This window comes from Sceloporus undulatus, chromosome 1 (assembly GCF_019175285.1).
Source record: "Sceloporus undulatus isolate JIND9_A2432 ecotype Alabama chromosome 1, SceUnd_v1.1, whole genome shotgun sequence".
In the NCBI taxonomy this organism is placed as follows: Eukaryota; Metazoa; Chordata; class Lepidosauria; order Squamata; family Phrynosomatidae; genus Sceloporus; species Sceloporus undulatus.
The window spans coordinates 245467558-245479601 of record NC_056522.1 but is presented as its reverse complement, the minus strand read 5'-3'; the positions used below and the strand labels follow the sequence as shown (position 1 = coordinate 245479601).

Here is a 12044-nt window from a genome sequence, read left to right as displayed (position 1 = left end):
GTTCAGTGTTCAGCTTCTGCCTTGCCAATTTGATTACTCTGCTTGATTGATCTACTACTGTCGCTCCCATTTCCCAAAACATTTCTGTCTATAGAATTTGACATCATAATTTAATCAAGGCATGTGTCATGCTCAGCCTGGCTGAGGACTCAGGGGAGGACTCTGAGGCTGAGCTGGTGCCTCAACTTGAATCTGAGCCTGGCACTACGTCTGCTCTGAGACCTCCAGCAGAGTCTGTGGCCTCAAAAGAGACTCAGCACCCAAACCTCCCAGCAGCGAGCTTCCAGGCACAGAAGGCACTGAGGAGGAGGACGCTGACATACTTACCTTCAGCCAGAGAAGGTCTGAAAAGGTGTGCCTCTTGCGCTTCAGGAGGCTTTATGAGAAATGCCAGTTAATCTCAAAACACTTGAGATCATGAGAGCTGATTATATAAACAAGGGAAGGATGCCAGACTGGTTGTCAGAGATTATCTGAGTTTGTTGGTGAAAGCACACTTGTTCCTGACCTTCTCTTCATCTTCTTGGCCTGGACCCTTGATTCTCAGACCACCTGATCATTTTGCCTCTCTGGAACCCTTGACCTTGGATTGTTTGACTGCGCTTCTCTGGAACCCTTGACCTTGGACTGCCTTTTTTCTTGGATTGACCCCTGGATTTGAGACCACAGACCTTTGGTATGGGATTCTGCCTTTGGTTTGGCTTTATTTTCACAAGCTCTATGAGGAGTTACTTTGTTTATTGTTTAGACTGTGGGTATCAGCTATTTGGCTGTTTTCCCAGACAATATGATTTAAAAAAAACAAAACAAAAAAACCAATGTCTAAACTAACCAAAGTTTGGGCCAATTTGGCTGTACTGATAAACCTTGACTGGTTTAAACTAGAAAGCTGAAACTTCAAATCCCCTGCTTGTGGGAAGACTCTGAATGAGAGTATTCAAAGATATAGCCATGTTAGTATATAGAATCAGTGAATAGGGAGATCTTGCATCACCTTAGGGCCTGAACAAACAGGCTGAAAAAGCCAGCTTCTGTGAGGTTTGGGGGCATGATGATTAAATGATGCATGCCCCCAAGATGCATGAAAGAGACGTGGAAGCTGCACCCGGGGCATGAAAACCTGCCCAATAAAGGAGCAGTTTTGTCCACTCCAATTTGAGCCTGCGTTGGAGGATGCCCTCGGACTGCAGTGTGTGATTGCTGCAGTCCCAAGGCATCTTGGGTGAGTGCAGTTTCAAGCCATCCCTTTGTACCAGTCTGTTTCCCCTTCTCTAATTGGAAGAATGCATTTGAGGAAGCAGACTTAGGGGCTGAACTGACTGTTCCCAAAGGGCAGCCTGCAGCCACCTCTTTCATTGCTGGATTAGGGCCATGGCAACTACACTCCATGGCCCCAATCTGGCATTTCCATGGCACAAAAAGGAGCTGTTTGCAGCTCCTGTTTGCACCACAGAAAAGGCGGCCTAGCTGTGGCAGTGGCAGTAGCTGCTTTTTGCAACTTCTTTGGTGCAGTGCATGTAAGTGCTGTGCCGAAGATGTGGCATGGTGCCGCCCGCTGTCTGGTGGCCGGGTGGCCAGCGTGTGGATGCCATGCCCCCACTCCGCTCCAAGGTGGCACTTTATGCTGGTCTGTTTAGCACCTTCATCTGTGAAAGCTCATGCTACCAACTTCTTTTTTTCAGGTAGTCTCAAAGGTGCTACAATATCTCTCTAGAAATGGGAATGTGCAAGAATGGATTCAGCCAAATTCATTCTCATAACACTAAAGTAGTGTTCATTGCAAAGATGCCTGATTTTCGCTCCTGGTTTAGTGGTATGTCTGAATCAAGGCACAATTAGATTTAATGAGCTAGTGTATACATTCTCATTTATCCATGGAAGATTCACATTCAGACGTTTTCTCTCAGTTGAATGATTTTGGTTGCCCCTCTCCCAATTGTTCTCTGATTTAAGCTGCTAGAAATGTGGTGGGCTACAAAACCAAGATATACAGAACACCTGATGAGCCACAATACTGAGAAGCTGACCTATGAGGCCAGATCCTACCATTAGACAAAGTTTGATAGTGGTCACCTCAGGCAGCAGCTTTTGAGTTCCATGAAAGTGCAGCAATTTGTGAGCTACTTAATTTGCTTTTATTGTATTTTTACTGCTGGGGTGGGGAGAGGTGTTCATGGTATTGCCTATCTTATGTGCTAAATTAACTCTGCTGATTTTAGGAACTATTACTGTTTGCACTTTGACCTGGAGTGGGGGCTTTGATTTGCTGCTCCACCTCAAGCTGCAAAATGTCTTGGGCAGGAGGCCTACTCTCAATACAAAGTTAGAAAGTATTTTATAAGCAATGCAATATTTGAATCAACCTTGGCTTCTCTGGGGTCATATTTGATTCCTTATTTGTCTAACAGTTTCAGTTAGACAGGAAAGCTTCTTCTCAAGCAAGCCAAGCATTTGTAAAAAGCTGACTTTTGCCACTAGAGGTCTCACCATCCATTGCTACCAAGGTAGTTGAAAAGCTTTCAGATTCTTTGTACAAGATTCCCACTGACAATTCCTCAGGATACAACACAACTTTGCATCTTTTTCCTTTGGTACAAAAGTGTCCTGCTGCTGCCCAGCTTAAATTCAAAGGAATTCTGAGAACTGTCTTTGCTGCAGCCTCCTTCTCATCATCATCCACATTTCCCTTGAACTTTTAAGATTTGGTTGGATGAATAATTCTTTTATTGTTCAAATAGAAGGAAAGGTACTTCTCCCAAATTGCACTTAAGGAACTTGAATTTCTCATCTTAAAACAACAACAGCTTACCAAATAAATCATGGACAAAGAGAGTATTGTAGAAAATGAAGTGTGGTTTGGTACAGGGGTGGGGTGGGGGAACAGGACAAAGGGCTCATTTGCACTGCAGAAATATTGCAGTTTGACATTACTTTGACTGTCATGGATCAGTGCTATGTGATTCTGGGATTTGAAGTTTGCAGCAATGTATTCAATCTTTTAGGTCAAGTCTCAAGTCCTGTTTCAAATCTCTGTTTTCAAGTTTCAAGCTGAGTCTCAAATTCTTGCAAGATACTTTTAAGTCAAGTCTTAAGTTGACTCTCAAGTCTGGAAGACAATTTTAACAGAAAAAAATGGAAGTAGTGCACATTTCTCAGAGGGGAGCAGTAATCATGTTAGGCAGTGGGACTGAGAAGGGGGCTGAAATTGGCTCAGCAGTCTGTCACTGCTGCATGTCAGAGGGGCCTTTTTGTCTTTGCTGCATGTCAGAAGAGCATTCTGCCTCAAGCTCATTGCCTAACACATTTACTGTTCCCCTCCAAGGAATGCACCCAGCACTCTGGGGCCAAATCTTGCCTGCTGCCTGAAGTGAATGACATTAGCAAGTCAGATGACAAAAATATACAAGTTTCAAGTTGAGTCAAGTGTGTCATTTATTGCTGAGCTAAGTCCAAGTGAAGTCACTGAAGTGACTTAAGCCTAAATTGAGTCCAGGTCAAGTGCCTTGAATCTACATCATTGGTAATTTGTTGTGGCACCAGGGCTCTCTGACAGAGAAGGCTAGCTTGCAAAACTACAGATCCAAGAATTCCATAGCATTGAGCCATCACAGTTAAAAGAGGACCAAACTGCATTATTTTTTCAGAGCACGTTAGACCATAGATGTATGAGAAAGAAACCACACCTCTTTTTCATCATAGGTACAACCTTGGAATAGATCAGTACAGTCCTTGTAACACCACAGTCCCAGTGTCATATGAACATGCCCTAAGTGAGATAGAATAAAAATAAAGTATATCATAAGGCTGTATAGAATCTTTATTTATTTATTTATTTATTTATTTATTTAATATTTATTTCAGGAATTTATATCCTGCCTTTCTCCCACAATGGGATTCAATGAGAATCCTTAAATGGTGAGACTTCTTTGTTTTGTTTTTTTACATGGGGGAGGAAGGTGAAGTATGGGACCTAAGGGCAGGTCTACATGTAGCATTAAAGGAACAAGATAGGGAGAATGTCCAATTCTCACATATTTTGTTTCTTTTAGAGCTTGAAGTAGTCAGTCACACTATCACCACCTGGCATCCTCAGGCAACTGCAAAGGCCCATCATGCCCAGAGTAAAAGGAAAGCACTTAGTGACCTGGAGTGCAAATGTGATAAACTCAGGCAATTATATGGGGCAGCCAGAAAAGTCACAGCGGTGTCCATTCTGAACCAGAAATAGCGACCATACAGTTCAGTTCTGAGTCATTCTAGGCAATTACACCATTTCCTGCTTCACCGCCATGTCTTCCTGGCAAAGTGTTTATGGTGTGCAACAAAGAAAAGCCTTTTCATCTCCTCTTTTATAATGAATAGAGCATATGAATAATAATTTTAAAAACAAAAAACCTGGAATCTGTCAGTAAAGAGGCTATGGATTCAACCCTGCCAATACTAGATGGGAAATGGCAGATCTCCAGTCTATAGAGGGAGGGGGGGGGAATCACCATAAGGGCTGGCCCTGCTATGCAGCAAGCTGTTACCATCCTGATTCAAGATGAAATGAGATGATGGGGTGGCAATAGAATAAGACAGCAGTTGGTGCCTCAGTCACTGAATCATAAAGTTGGAAGGGATGTCAAGACCAATCCTCGTGCCACTGCGGGAATTCATAGCTAAAGCATCCTTGAAAGGTGGCCATCCAACCTCTGTTCAAAAAGCTCCAATGCAGGAGAGCCCACATCATCAGAGGTAATCTATCCCACAAATAGTTCTTACTGTCAGGAAGTTATTTTTAAAGAAATATTTAATTTGAATCCACTGATTCAAATTGTATTCTCTCAAACAGCAGAAAACAAGCCTGCTCACATCTCCCACTTGACAGACTTTCAAATATTTAAAGGTCTGTATCATATTGTGCTGGCTGTGTGCCGTAATAAATATTCATTCATTCATTCATTCTTATTGGACAATACTGCATTAAACTGATATAGTACTATTATTGCACTTTTACTGCTTTGGCTGCTTCCCGTGGCATTCTGGGATTTGTAATTTTGTGAGGCCTAAGAGTTCTCTGGCAGAGAATTCTAAATGCTCTGCCCTAAACTGTAAATCCCAGGATTACACAGGAGGCAACTATAGAAGTTAAAGTGGAATAATAGTGCAATATTGTCATCATCTCTAAGTCTTCTCTTCTTTAGGCTAAACATATCCAGACCTGACACCATTTCTCATAGGGTTTGGTTTCTAAATCTTTCACCCTCTTGGTCATCAATGACCAATATGCTAAAATTGAACAATAACCTCTTTGAACTATGGTGCCCAGAAATGGACACAGTATTTTAGGTGAACTCTGATAAAAGAACAGAGGTATGAGTTAAATCTCCCTTATCCAAAATGTTTGGGACCAAAAGTATTTTGGATTTAGAATTTTTATTTTTTAAATACCTGTCTTTGCGCAAATATGGAATACCTTAGAGATGGGACCCAAGAATAAACACAAAATTCATTTATGTTTCCTATATACTTTATACACATAGCTGGAAGGTAAATTTATACCATATTATTATTATAGTATTTTTAAATATTTAATATTTTTGTGCATGAAACAGTTTGCATACATTGTGTACATCAGAAAGCAAAGGTGTTATTATCTCTGGCTTTTGAATTATTTTGAATTTTGAAATTCCAGATAAGGGAGACTGAACCAGTACTATTATTTCCCCTGATCTGGACACTATATTCTTATTGATGCAACCAAATTGCCTTTTCTGTTTTATTACAGCATCAGAATGGCACAACAAAGTTTTAAATATGTTGCCCTATTAGTAGGGAGAAGGACATTTGGGCTTCTTTTCATTAAGTAAAATTTCTTGGGTTAGCCACACACATGTTGCACAAATGACCTGATTCTATGTAGGCAGTTTCCTCCAGCTGAACTACTTCTCTTTCTGATCACTCAGCCAGGATCAGGTATGTCGATGCCTGTTTTCCCAAGCAGGAAAAAGGTGCTGATTTTTTGGTTTCCCTCACTTTTCCAAAATAAATTTGTCTTTTGGCATTAAATTGAGTGACAGGTTGGTTGGCAAAGATGGAGAGTATAACTAGTGACTAGTATAGGAATATCTGAGCATATGATGCACTGGTACAACTCAGTGTTAGAGGGGCCCATTTAACCCATTGGTGGTTTCTTTTGGGGGGGGGAGGTCAATGTTAATGAGGCTACTTGAGAAAACATGAATGTAAGGAGCTCTGTATATTACAGACATAGGCCTTGATGATGAAGAAAAAAATGTATGTGTGGTGGGATAGAAACATATGAGGGAACTAATTCAGTGGACATTTTATATGGAATTCCTTCAGTCCACAGTATTTGGACTGAATCTGGATTGGGCACACTTTACAATTAGAAAATGCATCCAAGAAAATAAGTGCATTTGGAAACTGTACAAAAGTGTATCCATTTCAAATGTATATATATATATATATGTGCCTTAGTCCATGGGGATAGTACATGCAAGCAATGGGCATAATTGGGAAAATGTAGACATAGAAGTACACATTTTCACAGCTATACAAAAAGAGACCCACTTTTGTCCCATTTAAAAAAAATGACAGAAAGAGGAAGAGACCAGATGTGGAAGTGGAAAAAGAAAGAACTGTGCATCACTAATGTGGGGATTGATTGCTGAATTAGAAATTGAAGGAGCAGATGCACTACAGATCACATCTGTATTGTGATACATATCCAGATATAAAACAATTGTATGTAAGTACCACTATACCAGTTGTCACCAACATCCATTCTGGCTCTGCAAGACAAAATGCAACATCTATGATAGGAATAAATGAAAAATAGGAAAATGGACATTTCCTTTTACTACTTACTGCTGTCCATATTATAGCTGAGCAAGCATCCAGGGACCAAAACTATATGTGCTATGTTACACACACACACACACACACACACACACACACACACACACACACACACAGAGAGAGAGAGAGAGAGAGAGAGAGAGAGAGAGTTTGATGACACAAGTTACCTTTAAAAAACTGTAAATAGCAAGCTCCTGAAGAAAGCCATGCTGTAAAGGGAAAGTGCAACCCTGACAATATTTTTCTCTACCCACCCTCTCTGATGTGGCTGTTTGCTAACTTTGCAAGTATGCTTAATGCAGCACGTAACATGGAACAGAAGCATTTTAAATTCAAATAATAGCCCCTGGAAATGTAGCTATTTAATTTAAATGATCTGGTACACACAGATTTTCTCATCTCCATCAGCCAGCTTTAATTTTCAGAGACATTTGAGGAACACTTATCTTTTTCTGAACAAAAATTGAGGCCAAAAGGGTAGTAAGGGATCTCTCAACCCAGTGGCTCCCACATGTTTTCACTCTTCATAAAACAGTGTTGTGAGAATATCTTCCAACCAAAAAGAGTCAAACTCAAACTTGTCACTCTTATAGTCAGTGAGGAGAGCCAGCCTAGTATAGTGTTTTGAGTGTTGGATTAGGAATTTTGAAGACTAGGATTAAAATCCCTGGTCAGCCATGGAAGCCAGCAGGTGACCTTGGGCAAATCACACTCAGAGGAAGGCAATAGCAAACCCCCTATGAACAAGCCCTATGAGAGGGTTGGCATAAGTAAGAAATGAATTGAAGGCAAACACCACCACCACCAACAACAGCAGCAGCATAGTCAGCAAGGCAGCCTGAAACTGCCATGAGGGGTGAATTCTGTTGCATTTCTACAACAGAAGCAAGAGAATAATCCAAATTTATCTGATACGAAGAATTGATTACTTACTCCCAGAGGAGAAGGATTGGAAGAAAGTAAGAGTAGATCTGTATATCATTCAGGAAAGCATCAGTCAGCCTCCACTGTAACTGAGTACTTTAGTCAACTCTGAGGCCCTCGCCTGTTACACAATTATAGCACTATGATTCCACATTAACTGCCAAGATACCATTATATGGAATTTTGGGACTGACAGTTTAGGGAAGGGCATTTAGAATCTTTATTCAAAAAGCTCCTTTGGTACCTCTAATGTTAGCATACCCATCATCATCATCATCATCATCATCATCATCATCATCATCATCATTGTTCATTTTTAAAATATTTATTTATATTTATTTATATTTCCCACCTCTCCCTGCAGATCAAGGGAGGATTACAACAGAGGTAAAATACATATAGCATAAAAACACATAATAAGCTTCCCGGCCTTTTGGCTAAGATCAAGTGTAATAAGCAAATATCAACCCTTAACCCTCTCACCATTACAAATGATAAACTCAATAATAATTAAAATTCTGTCTATAAATTAACCTAAAATAAACAAAGTGGAGTGAGCAAATTGAAGATGGATGCCCTGTTTTATTTTCTTCTTTCTTTCTTTCTTTGGGAGGTCAGTCTGGGAAGGCCCTCCAGAAGAGATCCATTTTGACAGCCTTTTTGAAGGTGTCAAGGGTGGTAATAAGATGGATCTCTTCTGGCAGGCTATTCCACAGCCAACATTTCCTGCCTACCCCCTGCCATGCTCCCAGCCAATTTTCCTATCCAACTGTCCTGTTCCCCCCCCCCCAAATCCAATCTTTATTTTTGTTACTCTGAATTTAAAGCCTTCAGTCATTGCAGAATCCCATTGTTGATTCCATGAAAAGACTATCACGTCTTTGTTACATTGCAAAATAGCACCTAGCACCACTATATTTGATAGCCACGAGGAGAAATCTGTACTTAGGACAAGAGGTTACTGTCAGAACAGAATTCAGAGAAACAGAATGGTTCCCAATGGGCAAAGGAGTTAGTCAAGGGTGGATTTTAACACTTTATTTGTTCAACTTGTATGCAGAAAATATAATAAGAAAAGCAGGATTTGACTCTGAAGAAGGAGGAGTGAAGATAGAATGAAGGAGCATCAACTATCTTAGATATGCAGATGTTACAATACTAATAGTGGAAAACATCATAGACTTGGAACAATGACTAAGGACAGTAAAAAATGAATGTTTAAAGGCAGACTTAATGCTGAACATAAAGAAAACAAAAATAATGGCCACAGATGAAATACAAACATCTAACTTAGACAATGAAGTAATTGAGATAGAGAGTTCCTGTACTTTGGATCAAACACTGATCAGGAAGGTGACAGCAGCCAAGAAATAAGAAGAAGACTAGGAATGGGAAGGTCAGCTATGAAAGAATTAGAAAATATCCTTAAGAGTAAAGAGATACAACTGAGCACTAAACTTAGAATCGTCCAAGCTGTGGTATTCCCCACCACCATGTATGGATAGTGAAAAAAGCAGATAGGAAGAAAATAAGTTCATTTCAGATATGGTGCTAGAGAAGAGTGCTGTGGATACTGCAGACAGCCAAAAAGACAAATGGGTCCTTAAACAGATCAAGCTTAAAATATCTTTGGAAGCCAAGATGATCAGACTGAGGCTGTCATACTTTGGCCATGTCATGAGAAGGCAAGGCTCATTTGAAAAGACAATAATGCTATGAAAGGTGGAGGGGTGTAGAAAGAAAGGAAGAGAGCACACTAGATGAATAGACTCAATTGGGGGGGGGGGTCATAGGTATGAATTTACAGGATCTAATCAGAGCAATGGACGACAAGGGATCTTGGAGATGTTGCCATGAGTCAACTCCAAGACAGTTAACAATAAAAAGAGATGTAGATGACACCTTACTATTAGCAACCCCCTGCCCCCTGCCTTAAAGGCTTGGAATAATTACTAAAGAAAGTCAAAGAAGACAGTTCTAAGGTATGCTTAATGCCAAACATTAAAAAAACAGAAATAATTTCTATAGAAAATTATATAATTTCAATTTAGATGACAAAGAAATAGAAATAGTAAAAGAGTTCACCTATCTTGACTCAATCAATGATCAGATTGGAGATTGCAGTCAAGAAATCAGAAGAAGATTGGGACTGGGAAGGGCAGCTAGACAAGATCCTAACATGTAAAGGCATAAAACTGAATACTAAGGGTAGGCCAAGCAATCATATTCCCTGACACCATGTATAGATGTGAGAGCTGGACAGTGAAGAAGACTGACAGAAGGAGAATCAACTCATTTGAGATGTGGTGCTGGAGAAGAGTGCTGAGGATACTGTGAAGGGCCAAAAAGACAAATAAGTGGGTTCTAAGACAGTTCAGTGCTAAACTTTCACTAGAAATCAAGATGACCAAATTGAAACTGTCATACTTCAGATGCATCATGCAAAGGAATAACTCATTAGAAATGTAATTAATGCTAAGAAAGGTGGATGACAGTAGAAAGAGCAGAAGTCTGCATACTAGATGGGTAGAATCAATCCAGGAAGCCACAGTCCTGGGACTACAGGACCTGAGCAGAGGATGAGGACAACAACTCTTGAAGGTCGCTCACTCATGGGGCTGCCATGAGTAGAAGTCAATGCAAAGGCGGTTAACAACAAGCCCTGACTCTGCAAATATTGATTGGAATAGATATGGGATTTGATCTGATTGGTTAATTCCAGCTAGAGTGTAGCCACTGAGTCAATGGTTGAATGCTGAGTCAGTGCCTAGAGAGGAAGCCCATTGACTCAACAGGTCTACTGCAGTTGGGATTAACAGTATGATTCTGGCTGTGGTCTTTAAACATGTTCACAATCAGTTGCTGATAATTAGTTTTGCCATATAGAATGTGGCCTCTGGAATAGATTCTCCTTCTTCAACTTCCTTCGCTTTCCCCTTCCTTTTCATTTTACTCTTTTCCTCCTTTTTCTTTGGCTAGTTTTTGTTTAATCACTGTTTATTTCCCTCACATGTTCTGAAATTCCTCCCTCTCCCCTCCTTGGAGGATGGGATGTTCTAAAAGAAATTCTTGCTTTGTTTTATGTAAGGGAATTGATCTTTTCACACATACTGATTATATAGCCTGCAGCTATCTTGTCTCCGAAGCAATGACTGAAGAGACTTGTTTGGCTAAACTGCCTCATCAGCACCCTTTGCCATGGCCTTCAATTCAGGATGCTGTTAAAATGCAGAGAATGCCTGCTAAGGGGTGAGGGGATGGTAAAGGAAACCAGAGGTCAACAGCACTGGCAGTTTTACAGCACCAACTTACATCTTTCACTCTCTGGTGGGAAACAACTGAAACTGTACACACCTAAGAGGGGAAGAGAAGATTATTGATCATTGAGTCATGATAAAGTGTTTTTAATATCCAGTTTTCTTTTAAATACTTTGCCAACACTGTCACCAGGTGCCCAGAACTAACAGCATAATGCTAAGTGTGTTTACTCAGAATCATATTATGCAGTATTCAATGGGGCTAAGCCCCACTATCAGACTTAGGCTAGACTCACCCCCCTCACTTTTTTTTTTTTGGGGGGGGTGATTCTAGCCTAAGTCCAAATCCCATAAAGTTCACTGGAAGTTCTACATGAGGATTTAACAAGCAACCCACCACATCTCAAATGGCATTCCGAGCTGCTCCATCTCGCTGTTAAGATGCTTCTATTCCTCAGTTATACTGACTTGAAACTGATGTTGAGATAGACTCAGAAAAGCTACCATGGTCATGGATTTCCAGATTAAGGTAGTTAGGGCCCCAGAACAATTCCAAAAACAGGGATACCTTGGTCCCCAAAGTGGGAGCTAACGGGTGGGATTGAAAATGAAATAAATAAATAATAAAGCACAAAGCACACTAAACAAGAATATCTTCATATGTCAACCCTCTTTTAGCCCTATAACTCCCATGGGTCCAATAGCCTGATCCTTTGCATTTTTTATTCAAATGACCCAAAAAATATGGCTGGCGGTAGAAGCATCAGGACACTTAGGAAGCAACCGAGAAAGAAGAGGAAGCAAGCAAAGTGACAAATGTTCCTTTTCAGAATGGATCCCTAGCCACTGAGCAGCCTGAAGGAATGACACCAATTGAACCATGGAAAGCATGAGCTGGAAGAAGCTTCCAATGAGCTACCAACCAACCACTTTCAAACCTAGATCTTGCAGTAGGAATTCCAGCATAGTTCCTTCATAGAGCAGAAAGAGCATATGGAG

The 12044-nt window shown here is 40.5% G+C and overlaps 1 long non-coding RNA gene across 1 annotated transcript in view; it reads left to right on the top strand.

The window, feature by feature from the left end:
• Nucleotides 1-203: 203 nt before the first annotated feature.
• LOC121916790 overlaps nt 204-12044 on the top strand; it is an 18707-nt gene continuing 6866 nt past the window's right edge. Inside the window, exon 1 of the long non-coding RNA XR_006100919.1 lies at nt 204-676. This is a non-coding gene — a long non-coding RNA (uncharacterized LOC121916790). The remainder of the gene's footprint in view (nt 677-12044) is intronic.